Source organism: Chiloscyllium plagiosum, unplaced genomic scaffold, assembly GCF_037043375.1.
Source record: "Chiloscyllium plagiosum isolate Xiang-an unplaced genomic scaffold, Cpla_swu_hap1 HiC_scaffold_37, whole genome shotgun sequence".
Taxonomy (NCBI): domain Eukaryota; kingdom Metazoa; phylum Chordata; class Chondrichthyes; order Orectolobiformes; family Hemiscylliidae; genus Chiloscyllium; species Chiloscyllium plagiosum.
The window spans coordinates 26944765-26965221 of NW_028270175.1; the positions used below are offsets into that span (position 1 = coordinate 26944765).

The window sequence follows — 20457 nt, forward strand, 5'->3', positions numbered from 1 at the left end:
GAAATTGCCAAAATGCTCAGCAGGTCTGGCAGCATCTGTGAAGAGAAATCAGAGTTAACGTTTCAGGTACGGTAACCCTTCCTCAGAACTGAGAAAGGGTTATCGGGCCAGAAATGTTAACTCTGATTTCTCTTCGCAGATGCTTCCAGACCTGCTGAGCTTTTCCAGCAATTTTTGTTTTTGTTTCTGATTTACAGCATCTGCAGTTCTTTCGTTTTTTTATGATTAAAAAGTGTCCTGAATAATGATTCCAAAACGTAATGTGATATATGTGAGGCTCTAGCTTTCAGGATAACATGAGTAAACAGACAAATCGTGGTTGGCCCACCCCCACACACTGCAGTTTAAATGGTCATGGCAAATCCCATTCACACAGTAGTTACATTGGGGTCAAACAAAATAAACATTGGGGTCAAACAAAATAAAGATTAGAGTGGTGCTGGAAAACGTTGATTTTTCTGCTCTTTGGATGCTGCCTGACCTACTGTGCTTTAACAGCACCTCTCTAATCTTGACTTTAATGTCCAGCATCTGCAGTACCCACTTTCACCTAGTCAAACAAAGTAATTTCAACTCATCACTTTCAAAGATGTAACCTCAGAACCTGCTCAAAGTCCTTCTGGCACAGATTGCCTTAATGACTGCTTATGTCTTGGTGATTCAATCCCTTTCCTCAAGAACGCAGTTCCCAAGGATGCCCGAGACTGCTCCAAAGCATTTAATTACTCACATAACTTCAGCTTACATCAAACAACTTGCTGCTGAATTTCTTTTGTTTCAAATCCTTCTCAGCTCCTTCAAGCAAATAATTTGTGTGGGCTTCCTTAACCTCACTCTTAGCTACACAGACCTATCACAGCTTGGAGTTATCAGTCCCTGGAATTTCTCTTGAGCCCTAACTGTCTGGAGGCTGCTAGCAGCAGCCCTTCTGCTGCCTGGAGTTACTTCTCCCGCTTTAACATTCTCTCAGTTCCAAACTGCAACCAACTTTTCCCAACAAACGCACATCCAGATAAATTGAAAGCAGAGAACCTTCTTAAGCTCCATGACAACATAACCTGGTCTCAGCTCTTCTTAATCTGAATTGTAGATTAGGTAGCCCTTTTGATAAATTCCCTTTGATCTGATGAAGTAAATTTGTTTTATAGCCTCAGGGTTCACTGAATGCTATCAATTAATTTTTTTAAATTCCAAAACCAAACAATCCCTCTCAACTGTCATTAATGTAAACTGAGTAGATTACACATTGGCAGATGTCCTACCCTGACAGATGTGCTACAGGACTCTTTGCAAGTTCCAATGTACTGACTACCAGTGAATTGCCAACGATGTTTAAACTTTCCTGACCTATGACTCCAACAGTTACCTAACAAACCTTAGAGGGTTTAAAATCTCCTCTAACTCCTGGGTAACTGACCCCTAACTCTACCAACTCACTACAACACCCACAATCCCACTTGAACTGTAATTTCCCTAACTTTACCAAATCAGACCTGACATCCCCGACTTGTCAGCCCTTCAACCTGACTCTGAAGATGCAACATTTGCCCTGACCTAACACAACCCCCTGACCTAACCTACCCCATACTCAACATATTCCTCTGATCCAATGCCCTTTGACCCAATACCCTTGAACCAACCCCATTACTTGACCTTCCCAATGTGAACCCAATTAAGCCCCCCTTTAATCCCATTATCCACCCACTTGCTACACTACCCTTCACAGCCTTCTTTCCATTCTACCCACTCAACCACCCACATGCCATCCGAACACCTCACCGACCTACTGCCACCCAGCTGTCATACTGACCCATCTGCCAGCCAACTACCTCATCCACATATCTTTTAACTGACCCCCTCACCTCAATACCTGCCATGCTAACCCCTCACTCAACCATCTGCCATCTTTCACCCTCAATCACTTATCTTATACATTTTCTTTCTCTTCGTAGCTTGTCCAAGTGCCAACGGGACCTTTGGAATCTAGCAGTTATTACTCCAAAAAGGGTATGTGACTTGACGCGAATGTTTATTCTGTGCTGTGCTGTAAGTCTCTCAGATCGGGTATCTTCTACATTTTTGGAAGTCCGAACAAGAAGCATTGAGCTCCAGAGCAGGGTAAAGGAGACTCCACTTGATGGAAGATTTGGCCCAACTTCTCCAACTCAGGAGGTCTATCTGTCTTTCTAGCTGTTAAGCTCATAAAGCAAAATGACCCCAATCTTTTAAGTGCATTAAACGTTGAGGTGTATCAATTTCATTATCCAATTTTCTACTGTTAAACATTAAGAGCCAATACTAAAACTTACACACTAAAACAATTTCACTAGATTTTTGCAACAATGTGATTTAAGATTATGCCCACCCAATTGGGCGGCACGGTGGCACAGTGGTTAGCACTGCTGCCTCACAGCGCCAGAGACCCGGGTTCAATTCCTGACTCAGGCGACTGACTGTGTGGAGTTTGCACGTTCTCCCCGTGTCTGCGTGGGTTTCCTCCGGATGCTCCGGTTTCCTCCCACAGTCCAAAGATGTGCAGGGTCAGGTGAATTGGCCATACTAAATTGCCTGTAGTGTTAGGTAAGGGGTAAATGTAGGGGTATGGGTGGGTTTCGCTTCGGCGGGTCGGTGTGGACTTGTTGGGCCGAAGGGCCTGTTTCCACACTGTAATCTAATCTAATCTAATCTAATCAAAGCTGGAAACATATGTTTCCCTTTCAGTTAAGTCCCAGTTTAACACTACATTAACATGACTGCATCTCCAACAAGACAGCATTTCCTCAATGCTATACAGCAGACAGGTACAAAAAATTCATCACCCCTCGGCCTCCTCATCCACATTGGCTCCCAGCCAACTACATCTTGATTTTAAAAGTCTTATAATTGTTTTCAAATACTTTAACAACTTTAAACCTCCTTATCTCTGTAGTCTCCTTAAGCGTCACAACCATCTGAGATATCGGTGCTCCTCCAATTCTGACATTGTGAATACTCCTAATTGTAATCATTTTCACCATTGATGTCCTTAAGATCTGAAATTCCCTCTCCTCTGATTCCCTATCTTTCTGATTCTCTACTTTGTTTTCCTTTTTTAAAAAGCACTTATTAAAACCTACCTATTTGACTAAGCTTTTTCTCATCTAGCTTCATGCCTCTTTTGTGGCTCAGTGTCATGTTTTGCTTTATAATGATGGTTTGAGGTGTCTTGGGACATTTTATATTGCAAGTGCTATTCAAATATAAGTTGTTGTTGGAATAATTCTAATGCAGGCCTCTATTATCAGGGGATGAATCAAGTGCATAGAGCCTTGATCAGACCACATCTGGAATACTGCATTCAATTCTGGGTATTGTACCCTAGGAGGAATGGATTGACCTTGCAGTGGATGTAGTGCAGATTTACTGCAATGATACCAAATATTAGAGGTCAAATTATGAGGATAGGTTGCATAAGCCTATATTGTATTCCCATGAATGTAGAAGGTTGCGATGTGATTGAGGTGTTTAAAATGGTGAAAAAATAAACAAGGACAGGTCAAAATATTAAAATAAAAACATGGCTATTCAGGGTGAAGTCAAACAGTACATTTTCCCCCCAGATGAGTTGGATGCTGTGACAACTGGATTTTAATATAAACCTTATTGTCTCTTTAACATAGTAAAATATCCCAAACACTTCACAGGCATGTTATCAGACAATACTTTACAGTAATAGTTATTTTTGGTTAAGCATATCAAGGGATTTGAAACAAAAGCTAAGAAATGGAATCAAGCTGCACATTTGTCATGATCTCACTGAAGGTGGAGTAGGCTCAAGGGGCCTGACTGGCCTACTCTTGTTCCAAGATTCTGAGAATGTCAGTCTGGATTATGTGAATAAACCCCTGAATGGGGTTTTGAACCCACAACATTCTGACTGGAGAGAGCTCCAGTGGTAATTTACTCTGCTATTCAATTGCTCATCATATATCAGAGACCCAATCACAACACTCAAAAAGCACTGTGCATTGGTTACCATGACAACAGTCACATTGTTACAAAGGGACCAATAAGCCATTACTTTATAAACAGAAACATGATGAATTCCTAAATGATGTTACCGGCATTGTCTTTACTGGCATTATTATACATTTCACTGGCAGGGTTTTGGACCAATCAGATTAATCGCATGTTAACTGCAACCAAAATTGCCACAAAGTGCAGTAAATAAAACAATTATGTACTATTATTATCCAATGAGATTGCTATAGAACACTACTCAAACTAAAATTGACAGGAGCAATATCTGCAATGAGATTGCCAGGAAAGGATAGTGACTTACGAAGGTCACATGACCACACTGATCAGCCAGGACATGATATTTTCTTCAATCTATAGTAATTGATTTATAGAGTCATAGAGATGTACAGCATGGAAACAGACCTTTCGGTCCAACTCGTCCATGCCGACCAGATATCCCAACCCAATCTAGTCCCACCTACCAGCACTTGGCCCATACCCCTCCAAACCCTTCCTAGTCACATACCCATCCAGATATCTTTTCAATGTTGCAATTGTACTGGCCTCCAAAATAAGTTACATTAAAAGAAATTAAAGATGAGATCGTGTATCTGCATCTTTCTTGAACATACCTGAAAATAATTATGTTGATGTAGTCATTGACCGAGCAGCATGTAGCCTTCTCCAAGAATCTTCTGTGGGTGGAATGACCAAAAATGTGGAAATAAAAAATATGTTTGACAGTACTTGAAAAAAAGAGGTAATTTTTCAGATGTTCCTGAATTACAGGAATGTTTCAAAGGAATTATAGATATCACATGTGATTACAGTCATATTTATATTTCTCAGATTGTCGCATGGTGTATGAATAGAACATTGCAATGCACTTTTGGAAGTATCAGTTTGAACTGGTAGAGAATGTGCTTTTAAAAAAATGTTTGTGAATAAAATATAGTTTTGAAAAAAAAGGCTTAATTGGAAAAGGACACTGTCTGAGGCTCTCCCACCATAGTACACCAAGGTACTGGAAATTGTATAAACACCTTGGGCTATACTCACAAGAGAATAATTGACATGATTTATAAATGTATGTTATAATATTGCCTTTATGACAACTGCAATGAGGCACCTATTGAAAGAAACAGATTTGTATAATTGTGTATTTGAACTCATGTCAGATTCTTACACATTTTCTGAATAAAGTATATTTTTAGAAAAATTAACATTATTCTGTAAAAGTATCTAACCATATACTATTAACCTGATTTTTGTTTTGCCTTTCCAGCAAATTAAGTTTAGATCTTTAGCAGTTGCCATTATTTTACTTTTTATTTCCAGTTTGAATGACCAGTGAGACATCATGTAAGTCTGATCCATATTGTGCGCACTACTCTGCAACTGCAGGCTTTGTTTCTCGATACAAAAACATTGAATTGAATCTCAAGAGTGATTGCATCACCAAATACTATGGTAGGTTTCAATCTACTGTTTAAAACGAGATTGCTGCAGTATGCTTGCAGCCAACAACATTATATTGCTCTTGGATGCAGCTCTCTTCTTAAATATTACAGTTTTTTTGTCTACTATGGTATCAATTGCCATCAATGATACCTGAAACCCTGCAGTTTTGCACAAAACTAAGGAATTATTTAGTTATTAATCAAGTTTCTTGATCAATATTCTACAATCAAACATTATGGGTAGAATCCTATAGAGGCCTGACTGACATGAACCATAATGAAAATTTGGCAGAATGGCATGAGAAATCCAACAAGGACTATTTCAACATCAGGAACAATTCACTATATCTTTTAACTAAGTTCCAGTTGTCAAGGTGAAATTCTCAGTAGGCAGCAGCAAGTTGCCGATTAATGGGATTATGATTTGTTAATTACTTTATTAAATGCACAATCTCAGTTCATTTAATAAGCAATTTTTAAAAAAACTTACTATCCACCAAGAGCAAAGTAGACACTGAGAATTCTCAGTGTGGAAGTCAGAGTGGATACCTGGTGACCTCAGCTGACTGCTGGCTGTGAAGAGCCTCCATGTTGGCCACCAGCATCTCAGGGCATGCTCCACAGGCACCAGCCACACACACCTCATGTCCACAGACAATAGCATCTGCACGTGCCAACCTCTAAATATGCTCACGGCACATCTCTGATCTACATGTAGTATGCCTCAACACCAATCTGCACCTACGTAATACATTTAACAAAATAAAACCCCACCTAAGGTATTCTTAAACATTTGACATTTTCCTCCAAACCACAAAAGTAGATATCTTGGGGACCCATAAAACTGGAGAAAATCACATGGACAAGAAAAGAGTGAGGCTGCAGCCCACTAAGATATCTACACTTTGAATGTTCTGGCCCAGTATGGAACCTCAATTTTAATAACTCTGCTATTTTTGGCCACAAATTCAGGTTGCATGGGATCCAAACTCTTGAATTCCCTTTCTACCTGTCTTTCCGCGTAAGATGTTCATTAAAATCTACTTAGAGTCATGGAGTCTAAGAGATATACAGCACGGAAACAGACCCTTCAGTCCAACTCGTCCATGCCACCCAGATATTCTAACCTAATCTAGTTGCATTTGCCAGCACCCGGCCCATATTCCTGTAAACCCTTCCTAATCAGATACCCATTCAGGTGCCTTTTAAATGCTGTAATTGTATCAGCCTCCATCACTTCGTCTGGCAGCACATTTCCATACACGCACCACCCGATGCATGGTTGCCCCTTTTAAGTCTTTCCCCGCTCACCCTGAACATATGCCCTCTAGTTCTGGACTTCCTCATCCCAGGAAAATGACCTTGCCTATTTACCCTATCCATGCCTCCCATGATTTTATAAACCTCTATAAGGTCACCCCTCAGCCTCCGACGCTGCAGGGAAAACAGCCCCAGCCTATTCAACCTGTCCCTATAGCTCAAATCCTTCAACCCTGGCAACATCCTTGTAAATCTTTTCTGAACCCTTTCAAGTTTCACAAATCCTTCTGATAGGAAGGAGACCAGAATTGCACACAATATTCCCAAAGCGATCTAACCAATGCCCTGTACAGTTGCAACATGACATCCCAACTCCAATACTCAACGCCCTGACCAATAAAGGAAAGCATACCAAATTACTTCTTCACTATCCTATGTACTGCGATTCTACTTTCAAAGAACTATGAACCTACATTCCAAGGTCTCTTTGTTCAGCAACACTCCGTAGGATCTACCTTTAAGTGTATAAGTCCCGCTCTGATTTGCTTTTCTACTTCTTTTTATTACCTGGCCTCACACTTCTTTTTGTGGCTGGGAGTAAAATGTATAAACTGTAAAATTGATGTCAAAGGCAATTAGGTATAGGGAATAATTATTAAAACTTGCCAATGGAGCCTACATCCTGTAAATGAAGAAAATAAAATTCTGAATCCTTTCAATGGTATGACCAAATTACACACCTCAACAACACACCTGTAGCATTGCAGCCGCAACTCACTGTGAGCAATGTCATACAACAATTACCAGTATATTGTATAATTTTGTGTCTACATTGTTATGATCCCAGCTGAAGTTAATGCTGGCTCAGTCAGATTCCAAAGTAGAATTTGGCTTGTTAGATCCTAATTTCAGTTTTAAAAAATGATGGAAATCAGTAACCGAACATGCTCACAACAGGCTGACACGAACTTTGGAGACAAAGAATAAAACCCTTCATAAACAAGGTTCGAAACAAAATAAACTATATTACACCACTTAAAACTATTTGGTAATTTTTCATTACAGACATTAGAAAAGACAACTTCAAGCTCATACTACCCAGTTTACCCCAGCAATGTCTTTAAAACCACCCAAATCTCAGTAAAGAGCTTGCATTATCTCTATGCTAAAGCACCTTGCTCAGACTCAGGTTGCAACTGTAACTAGTTTCGTTTTGGTCAATTTCTGGCCAGTCACCTGATGTTTTTTTCCCTTCATCTGGTGTCTCTCCCTGACACCTCAAACAAATTGCAAGCTTAATTCACTGTGACTTTAATTTCAGCGCAACAATATAAATTTCTCAAACCCAGAATATAACAATTGTTCACTGTCTGGCACACACCACACAGAGACGGATTGGATTTTTGGATTTTTATGTTTCTTTCTGTCATTGGAGTCCTGTTGCTAAGCAACAATTTTTTTCTTACAATTCAATGAGCCGTTAACCATCTAACTCTTCAAGCCAAGGTTGTAAAACATCATGAAAATGCATATAAACAGATCTCCAATACTTCTGACATTACAACTCCATGCTCACAAATGAAACTCTAAAAATGAGTAACTATGTCTTCTGCTTCTTAAATAATAAAATACAATATAAACTGAAAGTTATACATTGTTCTTACTAAATACAACATTGCTAAAACATACATATTTTGTGAAAGTGTTTCATGTTGCATTCACCAGAACCAATTAGCAAGAGTCTCAATTCAAGGGAAAAGGAACAGGAGGGTGCTGATTGCACGACCAATGTACTGTGATTGGTAGAAGCATTGTCATGGAGAAAGCATCCATTAATGTTCTTTGACAGCATTTTCCTCTCATACAGAAAAATGTTGGTACACCCTTGAGTTGTGCTGATCAGTGCAAGATGAAAAGTTTTGCCAAGAGTAATTTTTCAGCAACATTCAAATATAGAATATATGTAAACCCTTGTATTTATGTTGTGCATATCAGATTTGAAATGCGTCCCAACCTCATTACAGTCACTCAGTTCTTTCGAGGTTTGCTCACGTTGTCATGTAGCTAAATGGCTGAGCAAATAATTAAGCATTGAAACTAGAATATATAACATGAGTTATACCATGTTAGTTGGTTAGTTACATTATTGACCTTCCATTGCTATTAAAACAATAGATGACAATTCGAGGGCAACAATCTCATTTTTTTCCACATTAAGTAGGATAATACTAATTTCATTTTAGCTTTTTCTGCCTTCCCACACCAGTTTGTGCGAAGGTAAGTCGTAAACCATGAGTTGGGTATCTTGCTGATTGACGGTAGTGTTCACCCGCTCTTCTTTCCCCGCAGCGGAGGTGTCGCTGCGTGCCTGGTGTTGGGGTCGGTCCACCGGGCGGGCGGAGCGGTACACGCGGGGTTGGCGAGTCCCGGCGCTGGAAGTAGTTCCGGGTGTAGGCCGAGCCTGGTTCGGAGACGGACGGAGACTGGGAACGGGGGAGTGTGAGCAGGAACGGCACGGTGAGCGGCTCCAGCACCCCACCATCAAACAACAGCAGCGGCGGGGGGAGGGGAGGGCGGACAGAGAGGAGGAGAAACCGGGCCTCCACCTCCTCCCCAGAGCGACGCTCGGAGGCCAAGCGGCAGCGGTGGGAGAGGGTGAGTCTGACAGAGGAGGGGGGCTGAGCCCCGGGGAGTGGCGCCCAAACTCGAGCCTCTTCCCTGGGGCTGGGAACCCCGCGGTGGGCAGCAGGACGGGGAGAGCCCGAGTCGGAGTACCTCAACCCTGACCGTACCCAACCATCGATAACCGAGGGCCTAAAATAGACCCTGAGGCCCAGGTTTGGGGAACAGACCGCTCACTAGGCCTGGAATACAGGCGGTTTCCCGGGGCCTGGCGGCGAAGCGGCTTGACAGGCCTGACGGGATCTGGCACCGGGAAAAAAGCCGGGGATGGCTGATTCTGGAGCGGCGGTCCAAGACTGCTGTCTAATGTTTAATTTTGATCATTTTATCTTCAGTGGACTGATGAAATGGGATGAAATCCGAGACATCTTGTTTGCTTAATTTTAGCACATGAAATGGTGGGATTTCAATGTGAAACATGATTTTGTAATGCCCATATTGTTCACAAATGTTGTGTATGTGTGAGGTTTGATGGGTATCTCCAAGTCTCCTGATTATGAATAATCCAGTATAGAGACTTCGGTTTGGTGATATAATGACGGGTGTGTGAAATACTCGCCCTGTGCCCTCTTGGATTGTGAAACACCCAACTGTACCATCTGGATTTTGCCCTTTGCAACTTGGCATGTGTGAAGACTTGGTTTTAAACTCTGGGGTGAAGTACAGATCTTGTCAGTCATGATGGCATCAGTGAGATCAATTTGAGATGAACTGAAATATTGTGAAATTGTTTGAATAATTATAAATTTCTACCTCTTATTTGACCGAAATTAAATTTCACTCAGTTTTCTGGTATGGATTGATTCTCAATGCATGGCATGTACTTTGCACAGTACATTTCAAAGTGAAATTGTTCAGTGTTTATGGAACATACATTTCGGCTCACTGCTGTTTTGGATGTTGAAAAGCGCTGTTGTCTTTGGGTTTCTGGTACCTCCTAAACAAAAGTTTTGTGAAATCTTGTGTTGTGATTTTATATTGATGAGTGTGTGAGAAATTCTGTACAGGCATAACTGAAAACATTTTCTCGCCAGTTATTCATTGTGATGGTGTACTGTTTCCACCTTATTTAGCTAAAGGTCTGAATAATGACTTATTTTGCATATGATGGTAAAAATAGTACCATGCAGTAATGTTGGATTATTCTGTCTTGAATTTTCTGTTTTCTGGAGTGTTGACTTTTATTGAGGTAGCAAACAGGTTGAATTAGTCTTCTCTGTTTTCGAGCCTGGTGGTGGCTGCTGAGCAAGATAGTCAGACTTGAGAACCATTGGCCTGCAAACCTTCTGTTATAGTGGACAGAATTCAAAAGGAAATGAATTTTGAAATTCTGCTTTAATGAGTGCACTGTTTACTTGCTTAGTTTTGTTAATTCTCCACTGCTCTCAAACGTTTCTTCAAGGTGTTTGCTGCTACTGAGGCATATTTTTTATCGTCATTATTCAAGTGCTGTACGTCAGCCCTGGCCATAGTTGATGTCAACTTGTGCACACTTCCAGTAGAGGTCACCATATAGTAATCTGATTTGTTTTCACTGAGGCCTATCAGAGTACAGTAATTCCTCTCCCCCTTAGATTAGGAAACTCAGTATAGCCTGAAAATCAAATTTATGGTCACTGGGTTTGTCCTGTCCTGGCTGTTGATTTTGATCATTTGGATACCCTTGAGGGTAAATTAAATACATCAAAGTCTTAACTTCAGTTTAAGAGAACATACTTATGACTTAAATGTTTAAGTACAAAGTTCCTTCACATTGATATTTTGCTTGGAATATCCAGGTAAATTTGAAGAACAGAGAGAGATAAAGAATCTCAGGTGAACACGGACCCTTATAATTTAGGTGTTATTTCAGATGTTCATATAGTTATAAAGTGTTCTTTCTCTATGAAAATGTTTTACTTTTAGTATCCCAAAATTAAAACACAGGCAGCTTTTTCTGAAACTCATACCTGAAATTTATGATCCTTTTCCTGCTCACCGTACTATGTGGCTGCTTTGTGATTAAGCTCGAGGCTCTCTGATCTTTGTTCCACTGACTTTACACAGCAAACAGTGTGACCCATCTGACTCTATATTCTAGAATTTTGAGTCTCAATCTCTTTTTGAAGGGAGTTTCCAGTGATCTTCGGCCTGTCATTTGGCCATATGGACTGAGAATATTCAACCATAGCTTTTTAATGAGCCAGATGATCAATGAATGCAATTGTGACAACACTGCATCCTCTGTGCCTTGTACTTTGGAATCTTAAGGGTTTTTCTATCCTTTTGCAAATATCCACGGGAAGTTAGCATTGTTATCTGGTGGTTTTGCATTGTTGATATGGGGTTGACCTTCAATTTGAAAGGTATCTCAAGTACTGAAATAAATTAAATTGTTACCCTTTTGTTTTCTTAGTTAAATTTATTGAGTTTCTGCTTTTTCCTTTGCAAAGATCTGTGGGTCATTTGATTACATTGAAAATTTTGATCAATGTGTTGTCACCAAGTCCAGATATGGTGTGGTGAATGCACTGTTCTTGCAGATGATTGCAGGATTTCCAGGTTGCTGCATTATGTGTGCAAGTAATTGGAATAAAAAGTAGTTTGAGAGCCTAATTACCCTGAAACAGGGTAGTTGGAATTTTTTTATATTTTTAAAATTGTGTAATGTTCACGGTTTCTTCAGTGAAAGAAGCTTTTGGTGTTTAATTCATAAGAATTATCATGTTTTCAGTTATGAATTCATACATCGTGAGCCTGACACCTGTGTTTGTGTCTCAGCAAATTTCTGATCATCTGTCCTAGTGTATCATTATTTGGCTCAATGTTTCATGTAGCTTATGTAGCCTTTTTTTTCTCTCAGCTTTATGGTTTGTCTGTGAGGTTTTAGCTTCTTGGTGTGTTGTGGTGAGTGAGCCTTAGATACCTTTCTTCATTCAACCTTTACAGTGACTGCCCCGAGTTTTGATGTAATCTTGGGATTTGGAATCAGCCTAATGCACTCGGACATCATCAATTCTTTATGATGGTTAACAAGCATAATTTAGGGGTGGTAAAAGTGTATTATTATGAGCTTCTGCTAAGGGAAGACAGACTGTTCATCTGTTACCATGGCCAGATTCATAAGGTTAATATTCAAAGGTAAGTATGCCTGACTAGTGAACAGGCGAATGATTGATGCCTGACTATTTTCCTTTCCCGCGAATCTGGAACCACCAAATCCAGTTGTAGTTAGTTATTTGTCTTTGCTGAAATTGAAGTAGCTTACCCAGAAATAAACTAGAATTGAATCTACATTCTGGTTTGTAGCTTACCTGTACAGTGTTTTACCAACTAAACTGGGTAAAAACAATGACTGCAGATGCACTAGCAGAGTGTTCAGTGCGTAGTTTTAATAAGATTGCAGGTTCTAGTTTCTTTTTAAAATTAAAATGCGCATAAAATTATCATTTTGCTGCGAAAGGTGTTTCTTGGTAGACACTGCCCCTCCCATATTTGTGTGCTCTCAGCTTATTTTGATAACTTGTACCCCTTGTGTTTAGTAATTCTTGTCATGATAATTTGGAGTGATTTGTTCTTCATCTGTTTTGAGTTGATTCTGCTGAATTGAATATATGGCAACTAAAATTTGGACATATTGCTAGGATTTAAGTTAAAGGAATTCGGTTGCACAAGCCAAGTGAAGAGATTAAAACAGGGAACTTTTACTTTTTAGTTGGTGTGAATTGGATTGTAATGTGTTTTTTCATGAATGCCTACATAATACTCTGCTGGAGCTGGGGAAGAAAGTATTAAATTTCATCTGTGTCAAGTTACATTTCTGTTCTTAAAGAAGTAACATCAAATCATGCAGAGGCTGTGACTGGATCTGAGACTCTAAGGGTGCTGTCTTGGATCTGAACTGATCTTTGGCAGACTGTAATCTTGTGTCTTTGCCAAGATTGCCCATGGTGATTCAGAACCTGCTGCATTTCCAGCTGGCTTGGCTCATTCCTGGGTGCTGGAATGATGGACCTGTCACTAGAGCCTGTGATCTTCCTAATGTTGGTCCAGATAATCCTGGTCAAACTTCTACAATGCCCCTATGTATGCAAATGCTAATAAGCCTTGGCTAATGTTAAACTGCATCTAAATTCTCTGGGTTCATGTAACTCATTGGGCATTGAGAGTGCACACTCCATACCGAATCAAAAAAGGAAGCTTTATGTATTTTTTTCAGGTATTTCAAATTGATGGATTTCAATGTGCCGCATACTAGGCTGACAAAAAAGAATGGGCTATTTTTTTGGAAGACTTCAGAAATGGATATGCTTATAATGCTTTTAAATTGAAGGATGAGTTTATTTGTGCACACACTAAGACTCTTCTGTGGATTAAGATCTATTCTACACATTGCCCTAAAGATAAATGCTGCTTTTTAAAAAAAATCTTGTGGTTCTGCAGTGTGTTTAAGTAGCTAAATGCTGCTGACAGTTGAGTGATTTTATGACATATTGGGACCTATATCTACTACTTCAGTTCTATTGATGTGATTTCATAAAAATGATATGGTGGCACAATTTGAGACCAAGATGATAGTGTTAGAGACATTATTTAATCCTGTTCCCACCTGCTTTTCTTGTGTCAGACAGGCTTCAAGCTGCATGTTTTGAATCGATCTTTCAATTAAAGTTAAGCTACCCGAAACAGTATGTAACCAATGTTGTGATCCCAAGAAGCAATGACCAAAGTTGCAGTTTAAAGTTCCACCTGAATTGGTACTCCTATTGGAAATGCATACGAGAGAAAAGTTGAGGGACTTGAATTCATGGCATGTAAAGGTTATAGACCAAGACTTTGTAAACCCTTTGCTAGGTGAGTGAAGAGAAAGGGAGTGACAAAACTGATTGGATTTGGAGCATTGACTCTCTTCCTATAACTGCAGAAGTTTTACTAAGTCTGCATTATATATAGCAGACTTCAGCCAGAAGTGATGAGTGGAAGGTCCATCTTGACCTCCTCTGGACATATCCAGCATCGGAGATACCAGTTAATTCAGTTCACTCCACATGATGTCAAGTAATGGCTGAAGGCACTGTTTACTGCAATGATTATGGGCCTTGACCATATTCTGACAGTACAATTGAAAACACTGACTCAAGAACCTGCCACACACCCTAGCCTTCTGTTCCAGTACAAGTGTAATATTGGCATTTAGCTAACGAAGAGTAATATGGCCCAGGTATGTCCCTTACACACACAGGAGGAAAAATCCAACCTGACCAATAACCAGTCTACTTCTGATTACCAGGAAAATGATGGAAGGTGTCATTAATAACAGTGCTATCAAGAAGCACCAGCTCAGCAATAACTTGCGCATTTACTTTCATTTGGGTTCACCAGTGCCAAACAATTCCTGACCTCAAAATAGGCCCCTGACCTCAAAACAACAGCCTTGGTTCAAATGTGGAGAAAAGAAGTGAAATCCAGAGCTGAGTGTGACTGACCTTGATATCAAGGTTCCATTTAACTGCAGTATCAAGGAACCTAAGCAAAACTAGAATCGATAGGAATTAGGAGGAAAACACCTACTATTGAAAAGGTTATAAGGATGATGGTTGCGGATGTTAGAGGTCTCTGCAGGAGTTCTAATCAACCTGTTTAGAGATGTTATTAAATACCTCCGGAGCAGGTCAGACTTGAACCCAGGCCTCTTGGTTCAGGGTAGGAACATTGCCACTGTACAACAAAAGCTTCTAGTTCCTGAGGGTTGATATTTTATATCAGTACTTTCTCAATTAGTGCATTCCCCACTTCTAGGTTAAAGCCCACTTCGTCAGAGAGATGTACAACACACTTTGACTGGGACAACACATCCATCCTAGGACAAGCCAATGATTCTGAGATTGCTTTCAACCACTATTTCAGTTAATTTAAGGCATTTTAATCAACCTGTTCAGAGATGTTCGTACACAACACTAGAGCAGGTAGGACTTGAACTTGGGCCTCCTGGTACAGAGGTAGGGATGCAACCATTATGTCACAAGAGTCCTGGGTTTCTGAAGGTAGTGTCTCAGAGCTGCTTCATAAGTGACCATTCCATCACCATAAGGTGAGAAAGAGGCAATGTTTGTGGATGATTGCACAGTGTTCAGCGCTATGCACAACAACAATACTGAAGTGATCTATGTTGAAATGTAGCAAGACTTGGACAGTATTCAGGTTTGGGCTGATACTTGACAAGTAACATTTGCGTTACACAATTGCGAGGCGATGCGCATCTCTAACAAGAGAGGATTTAACAATCACCTTTTGACCTTCACTAGTATTACCGTAACATTCTTGTGGTGTTGCATTTGAGCAGAAGTTAACTTTGACTAACCATGGCTACAAGAGCAGGTCAGAGGTTAAGACACTTGCAGTGAGTAACTCCAAGCCATTCCACCATCTGCAAGGCATGAGTCAAGAGTATTTAAGGAATATTCCCCGCTTCTAGGTTAAAACCTTCTTCGAGTCAGAGAGATGTACAACACACTTTGACTGGGACAAGCCAAACAGTGACACGCACGAGAATTCCTAGAAGCATGGCATTCCAACGGGAACTCTATCAACAAACACATTGACCTGGATCCCATTGACCACCCCCTGAGAAAAAGAACAGGAAATGACATCACCACAAGAAATAACAACACCAACCCAAGGAAACCCAAACATATAAATAGAAAGCAGGAAACACCAGCAGTGCTTCGTCTGGAGGCTTACTGAAGATGTTACCTAGCATGGTGATGAAACGTCTGAAAATAAACCTTCCAGCTCAGTGAGCAAGCCTGAATCCAGAACCTCAACCTGAGCTACAAATCTTCTCAAATCTCACTAGCACACTAACAGACCCTTTGGTCCAATTTATTCATGCCAACCAGATATCCTAAATTAACCTAGTCCTATTTGCCAGCATTTTTGCCCATATCTCTTTCAACTCTTCCAATTATTGTACCCATCCAGATGCCTTTTAAATGTTGTAATTTTACCTGCTTCCACTGGCAGCTCATTATGTACATCCTCTGTGTGAAAGTTTTGCCCCTTGGGTCCCTTTTAAAAATTTCCCCTCACCCTAAACTTATGCCCTCTAGTTCTGGACTCCCCCACCCCAGGGAAAAGACCTTGACTGTTTACGCTATCCATCCCCCACATGATTTTATTAACTTCAATAAGGTCACCCTGAGCCTCTAATACTCCAGGGAAAAAAGACCTAGCCCATTGAGCCTCTCTGCTGTGCTCAAATCCTCCAAACCTGGCAACATGCTTTTAAATCTTTTCTGAACCTTTCTCAAGTTTCACAACATCTTTCCAAAAGCAGGGAGACCAGAATTGAATGCAGTATTCCAAAAGTGGCTGAACGAATGTCCTGTATAGAGTTATAGTCATAGAAACATACAGCACAGAAAGAGACCCTTCAGTCCAACTCGTCCATGCCAACCAGATATCCTAATCTAATCTAGTTCTCATTTGTCAGCACTTGGCCCATATCCCTCTAAACCCTTCCTATTCATATATCCATCCAGATGCCTTTTAAATGTTGCATTTGTACCAGCCTCCTCCACTTCCTCTGGCAGCTCATTCCATGCATGCACCACCCGCTGCCTGAAAAAGTTGCCCCTTAGGTCCCTTTTAAATTTTTTTCCCTCTCAACTCAAACCTCTGCCCTCCAGTTCTGAACTCCTCCACCCCAGGGAAAAGACCTTGTCTGTTTATCTTGTACATGTCCCTCATGATTTTCTTAAACCTCTATAAGGTCACCCCTCAGCCTCCTACGCTCCAGGGAAAACAGCCCCAGCCTATTCAGCCTCTCTCTATAGCTCAAATCTTCCAACCCTGGCAATATCCTTGTAAATTCTTTCTGAACCCTTTCAAGTTCCACAACATCCTTCCTATAGCAGGGAGACCAGAATTGCACGCAATATTCTAATAGTGGCCTAACCAATGTCCTGTGCAGCCGAAACATGACCTCCCAATTTCTGTACTCAATACTCTGACCAATAAAGGAAAGTATACCAAATGCTGCCTTCACTATCCTACCTACATTACAGGTCACACACAAGTTTGTGGGGTGAATTTGTTCTTCGAGAATTGCACCTTATTTTGCTCAAAAACTACATGAATCCATGTAAGATTCTGTAAATTCGTATTTTAGATTAGAATCAGCCTGACTGTTATGGCACAGACAGTCTCACACAGGGCTGCTCGCACCTTAAATGCATTATCTGGGCTGACATGACACCAATTGTTAAAGTTCACTTGAGAATGTAACTTTTTAAAAAAAAGTTCTGCAATTTACATATGAAAGAACTGAAACCAATGTGTTCATGCTAAAAGATGAGAGACTTAACAAGCAATCCAGGTCTTTTTCAATATATAATTTCAGATGCATCACACTGTAAACTTTAGCTATAAATTCTGTGTCTTACGATCTTATACTCCATAACCACCTGATGAAGGAGCAGTGCTCTAAAAGTTAATGTTTCCAAATAAACCAGTTGGACTATAACCTGGTGTTGTGTGAATTTTAACTTTGTACATCTTATCATCCTTGTGTAACAATTGGGTAGCAGTGCTTTCCATTGAAGTTTTAGTAGAGAAACGTATCACGATCAGTTTTCCATAAGACTTTAAAGGAAATGTAGCACCTAGAAATGGAGATATTTACAAGTGTAATGTCATTCCTTCCATCTACTTAAAATATATATTTTAATAATGTTTTCTGAAATAGGTATTCCTTAAAGTTGTAAGAGTTCCCACAATATTTTGTTTCTAAATTTTACTTTTGTGGAGTCCTGTCATTGAGGCCAGGAACTGCTGTAATAATATTGAAGGAAAACTGGATTGGATTTGATATGTCCACGAGTGTTGTATTTGATGGGTCAGACTCTGATGTATTCAAGTGTTCTGTAAATGGAGTAAATTTGGGTTATGCATTACATTGACTAGCATTCAATGCAATAAATTCATTTTTGTATTAAAACGTAAACTGTATCAGTTGCTTGTTTTTTCTGGCTTGGAGTCATAAAATCTTTGCATTTATATGTTGTATTACAAATGCTTCAAAGCGATTGCAGCAGCAACTACATTAGAGAAAGTTAGCACAGTGAAAGTTACCCCGAATGTTTAATTTGCAAAGTAATTTAAATAAAGCGATACAGATTTTAGAATTTTAATTTTGAGAAATGTAGATAGTTTTTCTCTGCAGTTGGTGTTTGAGTGTTTTCACAGTGGTGATATCCCAACCCTTCACCACATCTGCTGTTGCCAAGTCTTTCAGAGCCAGCATCCTATATTCGAGTTCCTTTTTATAAAATATTAAGATAAATCCATTCCTTGATCTTTTGCATTTCAACAAATGATCAAGATATGAGATGCATTTTAAAATAAATCTGTAAATTTGTATGAATTATCTTTAATTGGACTAAATAATTCCATGTAATAAAATCTGCAACACTGAAAATCTGAATTGTAACCTTAAAAAATGCAAGATTTTCAACAATGGAGGAAAAAATAAATAATTTGGGTGCAAACTGTTTATCAGAGCCAGTGAAGTCTCCACTAAAGCCTGTTCTTTTTCAAATCCATGTGTTTCCAGCCCTTTTCTTGTTTTGAGTATATCTTGTACACAGTGACCAGTGGGCAAGTGGACCAAACCTAAAACAGCCTCAAAAGAGTTATCCATTCAACATGTGATGTGTTACTGAGGTTGTATCAGAAAGGTTTTTTGTATCTGGTGCCAGTTCTTGACAGCAATGAACAGGATTAGAAACAATTTGTGGGCTCAATTTATCCTTTATTAGTTTTGAAAGCTAGACTAATGGGCGTTAAATAAGACCTGTTTTTGTATCTTCTGTTCTGATACATTTTGTGAATAACTTGGAATGGAAGCTTTTTCATGAGAGTATGGTAGAATTACACATGGAAGTGTGCACTCTTGTCCAAACATCAATACTGTCAGTCTCCTAATTATGCTGATATTTAACAGAGTAGAATTCATCTTGACGCTTGTTTAATTTGGTAACTTATGGAGCACCTTTCCTGTCATAAAATGCCTGAAGGTACTTCACAGGAGCAATATCAAACAAAATTCGAAATGGCTACATGAAGTATTAAGCCACTTGACCGTAAAGTTTGGTCAAAATGTTGGGTTTAATGAGTATCTCAGAAGAAGAAAAAGGCAAATGGAAAAAAATTAGAGGAAACACCAGATCCTAAAACCTCAGCGTCTCAAGGCACAGCCACCAATTAAGAAGTTAAAATTGAGAATGTTTGATTTGATTTTTTTATTGTCACATGTACTGAGAAGCAGTGAAAGATCGTTTTTTTGTGTGCTGTACAGGCAGATCATACCATACAAAGTGCATCATGGTAGCAAAACAGAGAGCAGAATACAATGTTACAGCCACAGAGAAGGTATGGTGAGAGAGATCAACATTAACATTTGAGAGGTCTGTTCAAAAGCCTGATAATAAATGTACAGGACTTCACAATTGAGTGCGTTATGAAATTCAGGCACTCCATGATGGTACAGGAGGTGGGACAAAGAGATAAGGCTGTTGTGTGCTTTGAAAACAAGGATGAGAATTTTTAAATTAGGCGCCAACATGAATCCGTAAATGCAGGGTTGATGGCTAAATGGAATTTCATTAGAATATGAATTAGAATATGAGCAGAACAGGTTTGAGTGAGATTGCTTATCAAGGATTTGTGAAATGAGGGCAAGGAGTGCATTGGGACAGTCAAAGCTAGGGATTACAGAGGTATGGATGAAGGATTTAGCAGTGGTCAGGTGATTTGAGGTGTTATGTCAAGCAATGTGAGGAGTTGGAAATAGGCTTTTTAGTGAAGATATTTATTTAAAATAGTTATCTCTAATTTGTTTTTCTTACAAAACCCCACCCCTCCTTTTTAAGGCAATGATCTCTGCAAGGTTTGTTGTCTGGGAGTGTTAGTTTCTCTTGGTAGCTAAGTCTAGTGGTCATTTTCATGCAGGAGCCCAGGTGTGCAAAGGTAGTGTTTTATCAATCTTTAGAAGTAATCCATCCTTGCATGACATTTT

The 20457-nt window shown here is 39.7% G+C and overlaps 1 protein-coding gene across 11 annotated transcripts in view; it reads left to right on the forward strand.

Annotated features, from left to right (window-relative positions):
- Window positions 1-8782: 8782 nt before the first annotated feature.
- Window positions 8783-20457, forward strand: part of foxj3 (forkhead box J3) — a 168146-nt gene continuing 156471 nt past the window's right edge. For 10 of the 11 annotated variants that reach the window (XM_043675666.2, XM_043675668.2, XM_043675670.2 and 7 more), the window contains exon 1: window positions 9235-9374. The gene's annotated coding sequence lies outside the window, so the exon portion shown is untranslated. Of the gene's footprint in view, window positions 9375-20457 lie in introns of all 11 variants that reach the window. The other variant, XM_043675667.2, reaches the window with a different exon arrangement.